Source organism: Ochotona princeps, chromosome 18 (genome assembly GCF_030435755.1).
Source record: "Ochotona princeps isolate mOchPri1 chromosome 18, mOchPri1.hap1, whole genome shotgun sequence".
In the NCBI taxonomy this organism is placed as follows: domain Eukaryota; kingdom Metazoa; phylum Chordata; class Mammalia; order Lagomorpha; family Ochotonidae; genus Ochotona; species Ochotona princeps.
The window spans coordinates 38,372,015-38,392,820 of NC_080849.1; the positions used below are offsets into that span (position 1 = coordinate 38,372,015).

The 20,806-nt window shown below is 43.1% G+C and overlaps 1 protein-coding gene across 1 annotated transcript in view; it reads right to left on the reverse strand.

Moving 5' to 3' along the window:
• Positions 1-20,806, reverse strand: part of B4GALT6 (beta-1,4-galactosyltransferase 6) — a 189,697-nt gene that overhangs the window by 94,271 nt on the left and 74,620 nt on the right. The gene's annotated exons all lie outside the window — the stretch shown is intronic.

The window sequence follows — 20,806 nt, forward strand, 5'->3', positions numbered from 1 at the left end:
ACTGTAAAAAGTGATCTGTTAAAATTAAAAGGCACTTAAAATAAGGTGGTGAGGGGCAACTCAAGCTGTGAGAAGCACAATATACGGTGGGGTGGTCCCTGTGGCATTAACTGAAGGTAAGTAAGGCTTGTCTGGGGGGGGGGGGACTGTCCCACAGGAGGACTTCACAAGTTCACTGAAAATCAAATTACAGCTAACATTTCAAAGGAAAAGCATTGATAGGAAGTCTCACCCAACATGGAAATAAATACGCTATCAGATTAGAAGAAGAGATAAAAAGCACCAGGCTCCAAACAAAATAACAAAATAAAATTCAATGCAAAAGCTCCCCCTTGAGCAAATGCTATGTAAATTACGGCCTGTGTGTACAGTGCTAAACCAAGGATGTGTAAGCCGAAAACTGTAGTATTCTAACCCACTATATATATATAGTGAAAGAGAGAGAGAGAGAGAGAGAGAGAGAGAGGAAAAGGAGAGATAGAAAGATCTACCATTTGCTGGTTCACTCCCCAGACGGACACAATGGTGGGAGCTGAGCTGATCTAAAGTCAGGAGCCAGGAACCTCTTCCGGGTCTCACGTGTGGATGCAGTGTCCCAAGGCTTTGGGTCATCCTCTATTTACTTTCCCAGCCCACAAGTAGGGAGCTGGATAGGAAGTGGAGCAACTGGGATATGAACTGATGCTCATGTTATGCTGGTGCTTGCAGGGGGAGGATTAGCCAATGGAGCCATCACACCAGCCCCCCAACATGAGTTATTAGTGAAGTCTAAATTAAAATCATATGGATTCACTCTTGTCAGTGAAACACAATTAAATATATTAAAAACATTAGTGACATATACTGTTTTGAGCATGACTTTGAAATATTGTTGATCAAATTCTTTTTTTTAAAGATTTATATTTTTTTTTATTACAAAGTCAGATATACAGAGAGGAAGAGAGACAGAGAGGAAGATCATCCGTCCAATGATTCACTCCCCAAGTGACCGCAACGGCTCATGCTGCGCCGATCCGAAGCCAGGAACCTGGAACCTCTTCCAGGTCTCCCATGTGGGTGCAGGGTCCCAAATCTTTGGGCCGTCCTTCACTGCTTTCCCAGGCCACAAACAGGGAGCTGCATGGGAAGTGGAGCTGCCGGGTTTAGACCCAGCACCCATATGGGATCCTGGCACGTCCAAGGTGAGAACTTTAGCCACTAGGACACGTCACACCGGGCCCTGTTGATCAAATTCTAAGGTGTTGGCAACGCCCTCGTCGCCACGTAATCCGAGCCGAGCGGAGGGACTAGGGTTGCAACGCAGACAACGCAGAGAGACAAGACAAGGCAACACGCAGTACACCGAATGCCGGTCGATGACAGAATGATCTTTATTGCAACTCCAGACTTTCTTTTATACTCTGCTTAGCTCCTCCCAGTAGTGGCCACCCTAAATCCCTTCAGTTCCTCCCAGTAGTGGCAACCCTAAATCCCTTCAGTTCCTCCCAGTGTTTATCCAATCCTCTCGTGGCCACCCTAAATCCCTTGAGTTTTATCCAATCCCCTGGCAGATAACTTGACAAATAGGAAGCAGGAACTTGCGGTTAAGCCAGTGGCTATATGTATCAGGCCAAAATTACCAATCCTGTTATGCTCTGAGAAACAAGTTAAGCTGTGGAGTTAATCCTTGGGAGACCGGGGCCTGCATGTCCCCCTTTTTTTGTTTTTTTAATGGACGCCTGTCTTAGGTTGTCCAGCAGTCAGTTGACGCCTTACCCGTCATGGGGAGCCCCACCTGGGGAATCCCTGTCTTAGGTTGGTCATCAGCGCTGCCAGATCTTACCCGTCTCTGGCTGCCCATCAACCATGTTCAACCAAACATTTTCCACAGCTAAAGCCATCATGGTTTGTCAAATAATGACCTTCTCCTAGGCTTGTTGCCTGCATAGGCAGCAAAGAAGAATAAACAGTACTGCAATCATGGCTACGACCATCAGCCTCATGGCCAAGATTCCGCTTTGTTCCTAAAGCATCCATGCTGCCAGTTAAATGCCATTTCACAGGGGTAACACATATATGATGGTAAATCGGGGAGCAGCTGGAGATCTGCGTTTCCCATGGGCAGGATACCAGGAAGTTGCACCACTGCTGTCAGGGTCTCCTATCCTGCAAGAACATCATTAAGAGTGGGATCACGCTGAGTTGGAGCCAAGGAGATTTGTCGTGTAAGTCTCTCAGGAACCCATCTAGGTGTTTCTTCATCCTGGGGAAAAACACAAACAGAGCCTCGCCCCCACGTTAGTACTGGATCTGGTCCTCGCCATTTATTTGTGGCCAGATCTTTCCATTTTACTTGGCCTTTATTCTCATTAGCAGGGCGAAGCCAATGGCGCTCTGCAGGAGCTACATCATTAGTGACAGTTAAAAAATTTAACACATAGATTGCCGATGCCAGTAAGGAATGGGGTGAGCTGCAATGCTCTGCCACATCCCCCTTCTTTATTTTTTCTAGATAAACTTTCAGGGTGCGGTTAGCACGTTCAACAATGGCTTGACCCTGAGGATTATAAGGGATGCCTGTTTTGTGAGTTATATTAAAATATAGGCAAAGGCCTGTAAACAATGGGCTTCTTTTAATTTCTCTCAAGCTGTTCCTTTACCAATTCAATTGCAGCCTCTAATTTTTAACCCTGTCACAGACTGGTTGGGGGTCACCTTGAAGATGTCTGCCCAAACCTTTTCCAGGAAAGTATCCCTGTCTATTAAGCATATTTGGCACAGGCTGAGAGGTCAATACAACATTCATGGCACTCAACAAATCTCGTCCCCACAGGTTGATAGGAATATGTGGTAAGACATACGGCTGGAAAACTCCTGAATGCCCTTCTTGATCCTTCCACCTTAACAACCTGGCACTTTTCTGTGGCTGAGAAGTTCCTATCCCTTGGAGAACGGTTGGGGTGGCCTCTAATGGCCAGGAACTTGGCCACTGTGCCTGGGATATAACTGTACTATCAGCCCCGGTATCAAGTAAACCTGTGAATTTTCTCCCTTCTATTTCTAACTGTAAGGTGGGTCGGGTTTGCATGTCGGAAACCCAACATGCCAAGGGGCCAGAATGTCCAAATCCTCCTTGTCTATCTCTCTTAAGAATGGGGTTGTCAGTTGGAACCTTGGGGATCAAGATCAGCTGGGCAAATCTAGCTCCAGGTGGAATGATTATAGTGCCTTTGGCTGATTCTGCCATGACTTCTATTTCTGCTGGAGTATCCTCATCTATCACTCCTGGTAGTACCCTGATTCCATCCATAGTAAAGAAGAGACCTCACTCTCCTCTAAAGAAGAGGTCTCACTCGGGGTGGTTTCACTCGAGGCCGTCTCGTTCCAGGCTTCCAAAGACCGTAGAACTTCCCACCCCTGGATTGCTTCAAAAGTAGTCTGTACTTCTCTTAACTGTCTCTCAACTTTCACTTTATCAGTAAATAATGAATCACGGACTAAGCGCCACAAAGAAAAGTTAACAATGGGGAAATTATCTGGGTCTTTTTGTAAACAGGATTGTAAATTGGCCTTAACCTGTTCCCAATCGGGAATATTGAAGTTGCCTGAAACAATAAACCAAGGACTGCTAGATTGAATGGCTTTAACAAAATTTCTAATCATTTTAAATTTAACTGGCATCCCCAGTTGACGTAGAAGTTCTTCAAGCTCGGTGGCCAATTTATCCCGGGAGAAGGCAGAACCCATTTTATCGTCCTTTTCACCGGATAAATTAAACACCAAGACCTAACTATACTTCAAAATAAATCTAAAACCTGACTATACTTCAAAATAAATCGAAAACTTAAAAAATAAATCCAAAACCTAGTTATATTTCAAAATAAGTCTAAAACCTAACTCTATTTCAAAATAAATCCAAAACCTGACTATATTTCAAAATGAACCTCCCTCTCCTACCAGTTTAGGAGAGACTTACAATACGTCCCACTTACCTGAATCAGCTGGCCAGACTCTTGGGACGACCCTTCGTCGTATCCTCTCTTTCTCAATCTCGGTGAGGCCTCCAGATGTTGGCAACGCCCGCGTCGCCACGTACCCCGAGCCGAGCGGAGGGACTAGGGTTACAACACAGACAACGCAGAGAGACAAGACAAGGCAACACGCAGTACACCGAATGCCGGTCGATGACAGAATGATCTTTATTGCAACTCCAGACTTTCTTTTATACTCTGCTTAGCTCCTCCCAGTAGTGGCCACCCTAAATCCCTTCAGTTCCTCCCAGTAGTGGCAACCCTAAATCCCTTCAGTTCCTCCCAGTGTTTATCCAATCCTCTCGTGGCCACCCTAAATCCCTTGAGTTTTATCCAATCCCCTGGCAGATAACTTGACAAATAGGAAGCAGGAACTTGCGGTTAAGCCAGTGGCTATATGTATCAGGCCAAAATTACCAATCCTGTTATGCTCTGAGAAACAAGTTAAGCTGTGGAGTTAATCCTTGGGAGACCGGGGCCTGCACTAAGGAAGTTCAACATACAAGCATCCTACAACCAGAAAACCTAACTCTAGCAATACAAACAAGAATATGTACATACACATATGCAAATCTGTATAGAAATGTAAACGGAAGTGTTATTCAAAATAACCAAAAAGTGGGAATAGTCCAAATGTGCCATATAGGAGAACAGATAAACAAGTGTTACTTGTGTACGAAAGAATACTAACCCATTATACCTCAGTAGATGTGTTTAAGTAAATTAATAAGGAATAAAAGAATACTACTTAGCAATAAGAAGCAAATATACTTGATGCTTGCAAAAGCAGGCAGAAATATAAAAAAGATTTTTAGTATGACCCAGAAGTCAGACACTGATGCATTGGAACTTGAGAGTCCTGTCCACACGAAGAGCAATCATTCAGATGTGCAGCTACTTCTCTGGCTGAGAGATGCAGAGTGGACTGACTGGGAAAAGAAAGAAGAGGAAGTTGCGGCTGACACAAATATCTGTGTGATGACTTGGGTGATGATAACCTGGGTGCATACATCTGCAAAAGAATCACCAAACTGCAAGTAGAATAAGCACCTCACAAAAGAAAAAATACCAAGTTTTAAAATGCATCATTCATAAAATTATCACATATGCAATAAAATATGATACACTATAACCTGTGATGAAGATCTATATTCATAAACATGGAAAGATGTCTACAATATATTAAATGTGACAACAGAGGCTAAAATGGAATGGAGACTACTATTTTTGCAAAGGAATACAATTTAAAATTACATGATATGGATATTTTAAGTTAAATTTAAATGAAATCACCAAGACAGTAAAACCAGATACTAATAGGCAAAATGTTTATTACGAGGTTCTCTTATCTCAGTCAGAAACAATGTATTTCCACCCTTTTGGGAAGCAAACAATTGCAATGAGATCCAAATTAGAATTCTAAATATGTGCTTCTACAGGCGGAGTTTGTATCCCAACTCTGTTTAGCAGCCGGCAGACATTTTTGGTTGTCTCATCAGGAGGATTTGATTGGTCATTTAATGCTTAGAGGACCCAGACAATGCTCAACACCTTTACAGGAGAGTGCCTACAATAATTGTGTAAGTTAATACGTGGATAGTGTCAGAGTTGAGCAACCTTGGTTTATCCAGTGAAAATTCAGTATGTTGTCATACAATTGACCCAAATCAAAAATTCTAGTAACTGGTCCCCGCACATTAACTCAATGGCTAAATCTTCACCTTGGAAGTTGGGTCCCCATAAGGGCACTAGTTTATTTCCTGGATGCTTCACTTCCCATCCAGCTCCCTGCTTGTGGCCTGGAAATGCAGTAGAACATGGCCAAAAGCTTTGGGACCCTGCACCCACATGGGAGACCCAGAAGAATCTCCTGACTTCTGCCTTCAAATGGGCTCAGCTCTGGCCATTTGGCCACTTGTGGAATAAACCAGCAGATGGAAGATCTTTCTGTCTCTCCTCTTTGTAAATATGATCTGCTTTTTTGATTAAAAAAAAATTTAAAAAATAAAGAACATTCTAGCAAAGAAACTGCATCTCCTTCAAAGTCTCTGGAAATGCCTCCCACTGCTTCTCATGCAATGTTTGCTCCACATGCTGGAGGACACTACCATACAGGAGAACAGATAAACAAGTATTATTCATGTACAAAAGAATACTAATCCATTATACTTCAGTAGATGTGTTTAAGTAAATTGATAAGGAATAAAAGAATACTAATTAGCAATAAGAAGCAAATATACTTTGTAGCACCAATTGTATGATGCTACCAAAAGCCATGCCCAAGTCATGTCAGAAGATGAACCTCGGGAAACAGCAACCTCCAAGAAGGATGTGGATGGTCCAGAGGTGGGTGTGACTCTGCCCTCTGCCTCCCCTCCATTCCTCAGGGAGGGAACCACTACCAAGACAGGCTCTGCTGATGGAGACAATGGCTCCATCTCAGCAACCTTCTCACAGACTCCTAGAACCAGCTACTTGCTAGCAGAAAGATCTAAGTGTCATTTTTGCTGTTGTTGCTAAAACTTTTGTTTCATTTCAAGGCAGAGAGACAAAGAAAGAAATCTCCCATTTCATTCTCCAAATGTGTGCAACAGCCAAGACTGGTCTAAATCAAAATCTGCAGCCCAGATTCCAATCCAGGTCTCCCACATGGGTAGCTCTCCCTTGTATCCCAACCGAAGCTGCCAACTCTGCTTCCAATCCAGCTTGACAGTGTTCCTGGGAGGCAGCAGCCGATGGTCCAAGTAGTTGGGTTACTGTGACCATGTGAGAGCCAAGGAGTTTGGATCCTGGCTTCAGCCTGACCTTGTAGGCAATCTGGGGAGCAGGCAGAGGGGAATGGAGGGCAAACCAATGATGAGAAGATGTAGTTCCTCTTTCCCTGTCATTTGGCTTTCAAATAAGTGATTTTTCAAAAAATGGTATCAGGTTTTAGGAACCTGGGCTTGCCTAAAAGGGCAGAAAGTAAAGAAAGATCTCCCTTATATATTCCACTTACAAACCACAAATCCGAGAGGCTCCACAAGACTCAGGCACATGGCAGTGTTTTCGCTCATGGATTGCTTTCTTTCTGCTCAGATAGAACAACTGGTAACACTCTGAGTTGTCATACAAGGACAGGCTCTCAAGGTTTTAACCTCATTGCCTCTTTTAAAACAACATATATTTTCAAAATATTTTTCTTAGTGGTCCAAAGTAAAATTGCACTTTAGATCATGATCCTGCATACACACACACACACACACACAGGTTTTGTGAAGAAAGTGAGTGTACATCCAAAAGTTTATGAAAGATAAAATAAAAATTTTTATTTTGGTCCAAAAATTCTTTTAAATTCTTACACAGGAGGAATTTTCAGAAAGTTCATAGAAGTGTTCAACTTTTTTTTAAGATTTATTTTTATTGGAAAGGCAAATTTACACAGAGAAGGAAAGACAGAGAGAAAGATCTTCCATCCACTGGAAGATTCACTTCCCAATTGTCCACAATGAGCAGAACTAAACTAACCTGAAGGCAGGAGCCAAGAGCTTCTTCTGGGCCTCCCACATGGATGCATCCCACATGGATGCAGGGTTCCAAGGCTTTGGGCCATCTTCCTTCTGCCTTCCCAGGACACAAGCAGGGAGCTGGAAGGGAAGTGGGAAAGTAGCATAGCTGGGCAAGAACTGGTGCCCAAATGGGATCCTGGAACATACAAGGTAAAGATTTAGACACTAGGCCATTGCGTAGAACCCATAGAAATGTTTATTAAGGAAAAAAACTATGTATAGATTTAGATAAAATCTGCACTGAAATAAAATTATTTTTTACTTCCATTTTTTGCCTTGAGCCTTTTGAAGCACCTGCCTATCATTCCACATGATAAAGTGAAACAGTGACAGAGTCAATATAAATGTGATTTTCTTACTTAATTGCAGCTCAGCTGAGCCACTCAAATGTTTTCTTTAATGGGCGTATGAAACATTAGATAAATTATTCCCCCTCCCCGCACAGAACTTGCCTTACCATAAGGCGGTATAAACAAATGCAGCTATAGCTACAATCCAGGAAATTTAATGTCTGAGGCTCTGCTCTGAACTATGCCCTAGATGCATTAGCAAGGTTCATGCAATCAGTAGCCCTGTGACAAAGGCACTCTTTTTATTCTCATTTGCATACTTGAGGACAAAGAAGCACATGGAGGTTAAGTGGCACTAGGGATTATACAACTAATGGACATCAGAGATCAGATTCAAACTCACAGGTTCCTGCTGCAAAGCCCCACGCTCATCTATGACCACATTCTCTTCTGCCTCTGTTCATGTGCAGCGTGTTCTAGGTGAAACTTCCCAGTTCCATTCAGTGTCAAGGCAAGGACTTCACTTCCTTTTAGCATATTTGAGCCTGGGGCTGTTTCCTGAGTAAGCGTTACTCCAGCTGAGGTGACAATGCCAGTTAGGAAATTTTCAGTATGGCCTCCCAGGATATGATTCAATAAACAAATATGTAACCCACAAAATTACATATGACCAGGAGATGGGTCCTTTGGCCTGTTAGACATTCTTGCAAAAAAAGTTCTGTCCAGTTCATGTTCTAATTTACAATCAGTGTGATCTTGGTAAACAGAAATTTTAGTGCATTATTTCTCTTTTGTTTATTTATTTGTTTACTTGAAACAGAAGAATAGTGACAGAGAGACACATGGAGAGAGACCTTCCATCCATTAGTTTGCTCTCCAAACTCCCACAATGGCCAGGGCATGGCCAAACCAAAGCCAGGAACCTGGAACTCGATGTGGGTCTCTCACCTTGGAGGCAGGCACCTAAGCACTGCAGCCACCATTTACTACCTCATTTCTAAAGTGTGCCATAGCAAGAAGCTGGAGTCAGAAGCAGAACTGGGATGCAACCCCAAGCACTCAGATATGGATGCAGTTATCTTGACTGCTGTGACAAGCACTTGCTCCTTGCACCTTAGTTACTTATATGTGTGTGTGTGTGTGTTTATCTATCAGTTTCTTTGAAAGGCTGAGTTACAAAGAGAGGGGAAAATAAGGCAACGAATCTTTCATTTGTTGGCTCACTCCCCAAATGGCCACAGGAGCTCCAAATGAGTGGTAGGATCATGAGTAATTTGACCATCCTCCACTGCTTTACCAGCAGTATTATCAGAGAGCAGGATGGGAAGTAGAGCAGTGTGGGTTTAAGCTGATACTCATCTCTGATGCTGATGTTGGAGGTAGTAGCTGAATCCACCATGGACTTCTTAAAACTGTCAGTGGCTTTCATGATCTAGGTAACAAAACCTAACGAAACCACAGCAACTGTAGTCCTGATCTTGCCCCCAGTTAACTCTCATCTCGGGCTGGTATTGTGGCACAGGAGGTTAAACCACCACTTGTGCCACTGACAACCCATGTGAACGCTGGCTCGAATCCTGGCTGCTCCACTTCCAATCCAGCTCCCTGTTAACGCTCCTGGGAAAACTGCAGAAGACAGCCAGAGTACTAATGCCCCTACCAATCTTGTGAGAGATCCAAATGGCAGTCCAGGATCCTGACCTCTGCCTGGATCAACCCCAGCCATTTGTAGTGATTTAAGATTAACCAGGGAATGAAAGATCTCTCACACTGTCTTTCACTCTTCCTGTAACTCCACCTTTCAAATAAGTAAATCTTTTGAATAACCTCACTCTGTATCTCGCTGCTAATATCTTGATTTCCTATAAACTATATGTAGCCAAAATGACCTTTCCCATCTTATTCATCCTTAAAAATCCAATTCAAGGGCTGACATTATGGAGTAGCAGATGAAGTTACCACCTGCAATACCAACATTGCATATAGGAGCTGGTTTGTGTTCCAGCTGCTCTGCTTCCCATCCAGCTCCCTGCTAACAGTGTGGGAAGAACACCAGTAGCGGTTCTTAGACCTCTGCATCTATGTGGGAGATCAGGATGAACCTGGCTCCCAGCTTTGGCCTGACTCCATCCTGGCCTCTGGGCCACCTGAGAGTGAACCAGCAGAAGGAAGATCTTTGTGTCTCTCCTTATCTCTCTAACTCTGACTTTCAAACAAATAAACAAATATTTTTTAATCCAGTTTATAGGATCATTCTACTTGTTCATCTATTAAGTGCAGCATAAAGCCCTTGATTATAGCGTGAATTAAAGACATTATCTCAGAACCATCCTAGGGAAAAGAAACAATGATTTTGCTGCTGTTGTTGCTTTTTTTTTTAAATCATGGAAGATGCCAGAAAAGAAAAGACACTCCATAGAAGAGCAAAGACAGTGTACAAACGCAGCAGCCAGAAGGTCACTACCAGTGACTCCTGTGATCCGCAGCCACAGAGGAGAAGCCATCTAACTGGAGTGAGGGGAAAAGAGGCTACATCACTGGTGATCTGGTCAGAGGGAGAACCTGACACTCCCCACTGACTCTGATCTGGCTAGGAGACCAAGTAGCAGAGTGGGGTGCCCATCTAGCTCCAGAAAGGGGAATCATGCTGTTGCCCCACCCCACACCTCCTTCCAGCCAATGCTCTGGCTGCTTGCAGGGGAAATGCCACCTCCCCAGGGCAAGGTCACTGGAGACTGCAGCATCCCATGAGCCACGGGTAGATGGTCTCATGGGAAAACTCTGCACGCCCCATTGACCCTTAGTCCCTCTTGGAGAGCTGGTTGGGCAGGGCACCCACGTAGCTAAGGGAAGTGAGGAAACTTCCCCACTCCCCTCCTGGCTCTTCGGTGCCAGACTCAGCTTGTTGATGCTGACCACTAGTAGCTCTTGGTTGGGCAGGAGGCTGGCTCCAAGAGTAGGTGACTTACCATATGGCCGGGAAGGCTCACAATGGAAAGAGCAAATCTCCTGCACTCTGGGACTGTGTCGCATCTACCCAGGTTGGGGAAAGTGTGGGGTGTGATTAGGTTTTTAGACAGTCACCTAGTTCCATTCCAGAACCTCAGAACTCCCTGAGTAAGTAGGTGCACAGGCACTGTGAGCTCACTCCAGGCAGTTTGCTCCATGAGGCTGTGGACATCACAGTAATTCCTGCCATCCCCTCCCTCTACTGTGGACAGAGGAGATCCACCACACCCAACTTGGATGTCACTTGGATCCTTGCCCCACCCATATACATTGCCTAGAGCTGCCTGGCCCCATCTACCATATACCTCTGGATAACTATCCATGGCATTCCACTAAGTCATATAGGCACATTTCTAAGATCCAACCCTTCAGAAGATAATAACAAGTGTTTTCTCAGAAGCATAAAGATAAATGTTGAAATACAAGAAACATGATCAAGGAAGACACTATAATCCCCCAAAAGGCATATGCTAATACTTCAGTATTGGATTATGGAGACAATGAGATCAAGAAAATTCAAGAAATTGAATTTTAAAGAATGATTATAAGATTAGTGAAAAGCATAGAGAAGCTATTACATGAGTTAAACAAATCCATACATGACATGAACGATAAATTCTGCTAGGAAATACAGATATTAAAGAATAGAGTGTTCGGCCATGGGGCTGAGGCAAAAGGAGCCTCCTACAGTGTGGCAGCTGCGGGGGTGCCCAGCCAGGCCAGACCCAATGCTGGGGACTCAGGCCATGGTCACTGCTGCCAAGTGGTAACCAAGTCCTGGGCTTTGGACAGCCAGAGCACCTATTTGGCACCAGGCTCTTCCTGCTCACCATTAGGCGTTGAGCTCTGGAGTTTTTAGGGTATGTAATTGCTGCTTGGGGACATCCATGGATAAGGCCAGTGTGAGTGTAGGTGATAGATGAATCCTGGGTGATTTCCAGCAACGAGATCACAGAACTTACTGCTAAATGTGAGAACTGAGACCTGGTGGTTTGGAGGGAAGAGTCCATAAGATCTATTTGGGCCAGACTGATTCACCAACCCACATGGGAATCCTGAGATGGGTTGTTAGTGTAGAGCATCACTGACTGCCACACACCAGTCCACATGAAAGCTATGGCTGGGGCCTGTCTGGCAGGGCTAGGTACAGTACCTGACTGAGTGGTGGAACAGGGGACAGGTAACACTTGGCAGGGTCAAGACACTAACTGACATGCAAGAGAACTAGGTCCGGGAGTAGATTCTGTGGGGGAAGTGTGGGCCCAACCCTGTGGAAATACAAATCCTGCTGGTTTGCTCAAGAGTTGGGGTGGTGATGGGCTGAGCTAGGTGTGACCATGGGACCATGGATAAAGAAGCCAACAACAGTCTGGGCAGGTCAAGGCAGCAGCACCCAAATGTGCATCCTAAAACAGAATGTGGGATGGGCCAAGCTGCAACTGGAAGGGGTAGACTGGATACGGCCGAGCAAACCTTAACTCACAAGAAGAACAAAAACCAGAATGGAGCACAGGTCATGCCAAGCTAGGCTCTTATACCAACTAGTCTGCATGAGCCAGGGATACTAGGCCACAGCATCGAAGGCAAAGGCTAAGACAGGTGAGGGACTAAGCCAACTGGGTCGAGCAACCACTGGTACACGTGTAATCTAGGGCTGCGAATAGGCTTGGTTGGGGAGCTGTGAGAGTACAAACTTGCTGGGTTGGGGTTCCTACAGGAGAGTGCTGGGGCCAGAGTAGGGGCTGCGTTCTGGTCTGGATATGGCTGCAATCTCCCTTGGCACAAGTGTGAACTGAGACTGGGCACATCTAACCGGGCTAGACGCCAGCACCATCTGGTGCTCTGGAGAACCTAGGTAGATATAGGATAGACTAGACTGAGTCTCTGCCCCTACTGAGCCATGTGTAAGCAGTATCTGGGAATGGACAAGCCTTGGCTGGGCTGAAACATTCAACAGTAAGAACCAGAATGGATGGAAGGCCAGCAAAGAGGGCTGGCCCATGGGCCCACCAGTATGTGCAAGATCTGGCACAGGGAGAGGTTCTGATGGAGGAGCTTAGGGAACTCTTCTATTGGGGCACAGTCCCTGCAGGTGAATGCAAGAATCATGATAGGGAGCAACCCAGACCAGGCCAGAGAAAGATACCCACCATTATACATATGGCATAGGTCAGGGGCAGACCAGGCTGAACCAATTCATGTCACCTGCTGGCGAATCCGAGCACCAAGATAGAGTGTGGGTCAGGCCAGGTTTGGTCGTGACACAAACCAGTGCACATTACAGAATGCCAAGGTGAGGTGAGCCATACCAGATGTGACCACAGCACCCAAACAGCACACGTGAGAACCAGGGAGGGAGGGGGCAAAGCCGGCAGAGGGAATGTGGGCTCCTCTGCTGGACAACCACTCCCACTGGAGAGCGTGAGTTGGCATGGGGGCAGACCAGACTAGGCAGGGCTACAATACTTGTGGGCCTCATGTGAGCTAGATCAGGGAAAAGCCAGGTTGGACTGACTGTTCCAACTGGTACAAGCAAAAATTAGAGTGGGTGAGGGTTAGTTGGGCTTAGCCGCAGTATCAGCTGAAAGCTGGCACTGGGGACTAAATCTGTCAAGTTAAACTCCAGAACCACCTGGAGAGTGCATAATCTGGGAGTGGGAGTGGCCTAGTAGGGAAATAGTGGGCTCCTCCCTTTTGGGTTACCACTCCCACTGGAGAGCATGAAAACCAGGACTGGGGCAGGGGAGGCTAGACAGAATGTCACCCACCAGTATGTGTGTGGGCTGCATAGTAGGTTCGGTTGGGTGAACTAGGCTTCAATGCACATTGACATGTACAAGAGCTAAATGGGATGTACAACAGACTGTGGTACACAGGGGCACGCATGGGAACCAGGGAGGGGTCAGGCTTGCTGGTGTTAACGGGGAGTCGCCCTCACTAGGCTGCAGCTCCTACTGGTTTGCATGAGGGCTGAGTATGAAGTGGGCAGGATCGGGCTGGACTGCAACACCCATTGGTTCATGTGGAAGACAGGGCTGGAGAAAGAACTGATCCAGCAATTGCAACGACCAGCATATGCATAAGCTGACTGGGGCGACGGACAGTGCCAAACCCTGTACTGGCAAGCACACACAAGAATCCGATCTGGGATCACCTCATATGAAGTTTCTTTGGAGATCCCTCCAAACGAACTGTTGATCTCAGAACCCCAACCATGAAGAGACTATGTCATCCAGTGGATTCTAAATAGATTTCATCATGCTTGGAACGGTGAGATGGGCAGTAATTCAGAACTGTTAAACTATCAAAATTGCTTGAGTAGGACCCTCAAAGCATGCCCCACATCAGGAACCTGGGATGGGTGGGAGGCTGGGTGGGGCTTCTCCCTTTGTTTCTCCCCTTACCCCAGATACAGAAAAAAAATGATATTAGTGTGGAAACAATGGTCTTACCCACTTTCCTGTAGCCCTTGACCCTGTGTACCCTAATCAACTATGTAAGATTATTAAAATAAAAATAAAAATAAAAATAAATAAATACATATTTTTAAAAAGAAAAAAAGGAGAAAAACTGAAATATTAGAAATGAAGAAGTCAATATGTCAAATTTAAAACAAAGTGGAAAGCCTTAACAAAAGACTTGGTGAGGAAGAAGAAGAAACATATGAGGTAAAAGATAAATATTCTGAAATCTCTTAGGTAGAAAAAAGATGACAGTTACAAATCAGAAAACTGGAAAATAGTGTTCAGGATTTATGGCATACCTTCAAGTGTCCAAATGTGTGTGCCTTAGGCATTCCAGAAGGAATGGAAAAGCAGAATGACTTATAAAGCCTAGTCGGGGCCGATACCATGGTATAGTAGGCTAAGCCCCCACCTGTGGCACCAGCCTTCCATATGGGTACCAAATCATTTTCCTGCTAATCCAGTTCCTAGAAAGATAGAAGAGAATGCTCCAAGTCCTTGGGCCCCTGTCCACACATGGGAGATCCAGAAGAAGCTTCTGCCTCCCAGGTTTGAACCATCACAGCTCTGGTCATTGTGGCTATGTAGGAAGTGAACCTATGAATGGAAGATATTCTATCTCTCTCTCCCTCTTCCCTTCCTCCTTCCCTTCCTCCCTCTCTTCCTCCCTCATTCTCTGAAATTTTCTCTTTCAAACAAAATTTAAAGCAAAATTTAAACTTACTCAAAAAAAATAGGGAATTCCTCTAATTTGGAGAAGGATATGAACATCTACATAGAGAAAACACGTGGAAGCCCAAATAAACAATCTCATAGATCTCCACAATATGTTATATTCAAATTTTCAAGGGTAAATTTAAAGAATCCTAAAATGTGCAAGAGGGAAATACCAGAAACTTTTAAAGGATCTGCAAACAGGCTAACCATAGATTTCTCATCAGAAACCCTATCGTCTAGAAGACAATGGAGAGATACAGTTCAAGAGCTTAAAGAAAAAAAAAAAACTGTCAGCCCAGAATACTGCACCCAGCAAAGTACTCATTTAGATTTGAGGAGAAATAAAGACCTTCCAAAATAAATTTAAAAATTGAAACAGTTTGTCACCATCCAGCCAGCCTCACAAAATGATAACTAAGGATGTACTATGGGGCTAGTGCTGTGGTGAAACAGGTAAAGCTACCACCTGCAGTGCCAGAATCCTATATGTGCATCAGTTTCAGTCCCAGCTGCCTCACATATGATCCATCTCCTTACTAATGTGCCTGGGACAGCAGCTGAAAAAAGATAGCCCAAGTCCTTGGGTGTCTTCAACCACACAGGAAACCCGTAAGAAGCTCCTGGCTTTGGATTGGGCAGCCCAACTCCAGCTGTTTGGGGGAATGAACCAGTAAACAAAATTGGCATCAGGAAAGAATGTAACCAATAGATCAACTAGACAAAAATAATTTAACTGAAAAACAACAGTTACTCTATACCAATGGTCCTAATTAGTATCTACAAAACATTTCATTCTATAGCTTCAACACATATCTTTTCATCAGCATATTAAACATTCTCTAGGAGAGACCACATGCTAGGTCATAAAACAAATCTCAACAAATTAAAAAAAAAAAACATCAAAATCTTACCATGTGTCTGTTCTGGCCATGGTGAAGTCAAGCTGGAAATTAACATGAAAAATTCCATAAAATATAAAGAAACATGGAGACTGAGCACCATGCTCCTGGTTATAGCAGAAATCAAAAGGTTATAGCAGAAATCAAAAGGTTATAGCAGAAATCAAAAGGGAATTAAAAAATCCCTGACACAAATGAAATCGACAACATAATATATCAAATCCAATGTGATACAACAAAAGTAGCATTAAGAGGAAAGCTTAAAGCAAATAGTACCCACATGAAGAAACTGGAAAGATTTCCAGTAAATAAACTAACAATGCATATCAAGTACCTAAATCATCATCAACAACAAACCAAATCTCAAATTAGTAGGAAAAAAATAATAAAAATTATGGACTGACATGGTGATGTGGTGGCAGCATCCCATATGAGCACTGCTTCTATCCCTGACAGCTTCACTTTGCTCCTGCTAATAGACCTTGGGCCTGTATACCGACATGGAAAACCTGGCAGAAACTCCTGGGTCCAATTTTGGACCATCTCAGCTCTGGTGGTTGAGGTCAATGAGCAGTAAATCAATGGAAGGAAGATTTTCTCTCTCTCTCTAGCTTTAACTCTTTTAAATCTTTAAATAATAATTATAATAAAATTAGAGAAGAACTGAAACTGAAAAAATACAAAAGATCAGTGAAATAAAGCGGGGTTTTCCTTAAGGTTTATTTATTTATTTGAAAGTCAGTTACAGGAAGAGGGAAGGAAAACCAGAGTTTGGCAAAGTTGCAGGATATAAAATCAACACACAGTCAACACCATTTGTATACGTGATGTCATGATTGAGAAATAACTCCTATGATCAGTTCCATTCATAACAGCTATCAAAAAATGAAAATAGCCTGAAACCAATGTAAGCAAGACTGAGAGAGATATCTACAATTAAAGTGATACAGCATTAACAGAAGACACTGATAAGTGGAAAAAGATTCCATTTTCATGGCTTGGAAGAATTTATATCATCAGAATGTCTGTACTACCAAAATCCATTTCAGATTCAACACAACTTCAGTCCAAATGTCAATGATGTTCTTCTCATATCCAGGAAAAAAAATCTACCCAAAAGTTCATATGGCAACACAAGAGATCCTGAATAGCTAAGGCAATATTAAACAATAAAAGCAAAGCTGGTGGTATCACAATACCAGATTTGAAGATATACAGTTATAATCAAAGAATGTGGTACTAGTCCAAAAATGGACATGTGGACAAATGCAATAGAACAGAAACCTCAGAAATTAATCCACACATTTACAGCCAACTTACCATTGACAAATGAACTAAAACCATGCCCTGGAAAAAAGACAGTCTCTTTAATAACTGGCGTTGGGAAAATTAGATCTACAGAGGCCCAGCGTGGTGGCCTAGCAGCTAAAGTCCTCGCCTTGCAAGCACGGAGATCCCATATGTGCACCAGTTCTAATCCCGGCAGCCCCACTTCCCATCCAGCTCCCTGCTTGTGACCTGGGAAAGCAGTTGAGGACGGCCCGAAGCCTTGGGGGCCCTGCACCCACATGGGAAACCCAGAAGAAGCTCCAGGCTCCTGGCTTCGGATCAGCACAGCTTCGGCTATTGCAGCCACTTGGAGAGTGAATCAATGGATGAAAGATCTTCCTCTCTGTCTCTCCTCTATATATCTGACTTTCAAATAAAAATAAATAAATCTTTTATAAAATTAGATCTACACATGCAGAACTATGAAAAAAGACCTCTCCTTTACACCTTATATAAAAACTCAATTCAAAATAGATCAAGAACCTAAATGTAGATCCAAAGTCATCAAATTGCTAGGACCCACGGTACATATACACAGTGGAATATTACTCTGCCACAAAAAGAATGAAATCTTTTAACAACAAAATAGAATGCAAATTGAGACCATTATGCTTAGTAAAATAAGCCAGAACCATAAAGACAAATGAAGTGTGCCTTCTCTGTATGGTTGTAGTTAACATAGAGTGTTAAAAAAAAATCCCTAACATAAAGTGGGCTAAGCTGACACCTGTGATTTGAGAGTTGTGTATGGCCCTGGTCAATGTACCTGCACAATATACACTCCATCTGGTTTTATTGGTAGGACTGTTTGTTCAGTGGAATTGAGCCTGTGATTTTAAAGTAAACTGAAAGTAGGTTATCACAAAAATTTTAAAAGAATAATAGAAAAAAAAAAACAATGAAAGAAAGGAGCAGAGGGGGAAGGGACGGAACTATTATTCCATTCTTGGAATCAGATCTATGAAGTTCATGAAATTTCACCCTTATATATTAATAAATAGAGAAATACAATAATCATCAAAAACAAACTGAATATATATTGAAAAAAGTCATCTCAAAAACTTTAAAAAAAAAAAGGAAAGAAAAGGAGAGGGAAGGAAGTAAAGGATGGGAAGGATCATTATGTTCTTAGGATGACACCTAAGAACTACACTGAGTAGATATACTTTGTATTAATATTACATTAACATAAAAAATTAAGTATCAAAAAATTATAGATCAATGGAAAAGAATAAAAGCCTGTTAATAGTCCCATGCAAATATAATTAGCTCATGTTTACAAACATACAAAGGCAATTTGGTCATGATAGCTTGTTTTTCAAATAAAAATATTTTTGAACAAAAACAAGCATCTTTTAGTTTCATGCTCCCCAAAGCATTTGAATTCCCCCCATACTTACGGGCTGTCCACCTCCTCTGGGAAACCCAAACCCAGTAGACAGTCTGCCCAGCCCTAACTGTCCCGTATTCAATGTTTTATAGTATTCACTGTCAATCATAGTCTAAGTAGATTGTTTTCCAAACACTTCATGGTATTTACAATAACTCTTCATTCATCATCAGCCCCAGACAGGCATGAACCTAGACTGTCTCCAGAGCTGGGCCTTTTCTGGATATGTCTAATAACATTTGGAATCATATCACAGTATGTGGAGTTTTGCTCCTGATTTCTCTTTCTCTCTCCCTGCCTCCTTCTCCCCTCCCTCTCTCTGTCATTTGTTTTGCCATCTGTCATTTCTTCACTCATTTAGCTTGCTTGACAGTATTCCATTGTCAGATTGTACTACACACGGTTTTTCTGACACACTAGTTTTGAGGTTTGGCTTTCATGAATCTTGCTGCCATGAGCCTTGGTGTGCCTGTGGGTTTTACATCTTTTAGTAGCAGACCTGGGAGAGAAACGGTTTAGCAATTATAATAATGCCATGCAGAGCATGTTGAGAAACTGCCAGATTGTTTTACTATTTGACTGAAAATGTTCCATGCTCTCCACATCCCTGTTAACATCAATCTCCAGCTAGTCACACTGAAAAAATATGAACAGGTATCTTGAAGTTTTAGCTTGCATTTCCACAATGACTTAGAATAAACATACCTGTTTTGCACAGCTAAAAAAAAATTCAGTCCAATAACATTCCCCTCACTACCTGCAGAAGAATTAAATACAACCTCTAGACCACTGAAAGAGATTACTCAACAGGAACTATGACTAGTCCAATGCTTAAAGTAATCCACAGAATCAAAGCACAACCTACTCCAGCCTCTTTCACAAGACTAGTCAATCTCCCACCTCATGCAGGCCTGTCCAACATCCTAGATACGACAGATAACCAGTCCAGCTTCCACAGACACCAACTCGGTGTGACAGGTTGTGTGCATTACTTTGGCTAAGCATGTCTGCTGGTGACACCAAATCAGTCTCTATCTTCCTGGGAAGGTATTTTGTAGATGTGATTATCATTTATATTCAGTTCACTTTAAACACAGATAATTCTCAATAACATGGGTGAGCCTCCTTCAGCCCGCTGAGAACCTTCCGAGCAAGCACCAAGTCTCTGAATCATGTGAGCCAATTCTGCACATATAGGTGGTGGTTCTATTATTCTCCTTCTCCAGAACAACCTGGTTGATATGATACACCTGTTAGAATCTATCAAAATTGTAAAGGTACACATCCTTTATCCTGACACTCGTACTATAAGAATTTAACCTGGAGATGCGCTCATGCCTTAGTGAGATTTTGAATTACCAGGTCCTGGAGTACTGAAGAAATGTCAGCTCTTATACTGAAAGTTTAGTGTCAAGGGCCCAGTGCAGTAGTCTACTGGTTAAATCCTTGCCTTGCATGTGCCGGGATTTCATGTGGCGCCAGTTCATATCCACTCCTTGATTGTGGCCTGGGAAAGCAGTAAAGGATGGCCCAAAGCCTTGGAACCCTGCACCCACATGGAAGACATGGAAGAAGTTCCTGGCTTCAGATCAGTTCAGCTCCAGCTGTTGTAGCCACTTGAGGAGTGAACCAGCAGATGGAAGATCTCTTTCCTAGTATCTCCTTCTCTCTGTAAACCTGCCTTTCCAATAAAAATAAATCTTTAAAAAAGCGTTGAAAGTATGAGGCACATTCAGCTAGAATAATTCACACCTGTAAACAAAGCTCTCCATATTCTTAAATGAAGTTTTTTTATCCAAGATTACATTAAGTGAAACATGCACAATATAAAATGCAAGCTATCTGGACCATAAAAACAGCTCAATTAGCAAATCTTCTGCCTGCCAGCACCAGTATCCTGTGTGCCACCACTTCATGTCCCAGCTATTCCACTTTCATCCAGATCAAAGCAGTAGAATGTGGCCCAAAGCCTTGGGACCCTGCACCCATGTGGGAAACTGAGGGGTGTGCCTGACTTCAGATTAGCTTAACTCCAACTGTTGTGGCCATTTGGGGAGTGTACCAGCAGCTGGAAGATCTTTCTGCCTCTCCTTTCTGCAAATCTGCCTTCCAAATAAAAATAAATATATCTTTAAAAAATACAAGCCATA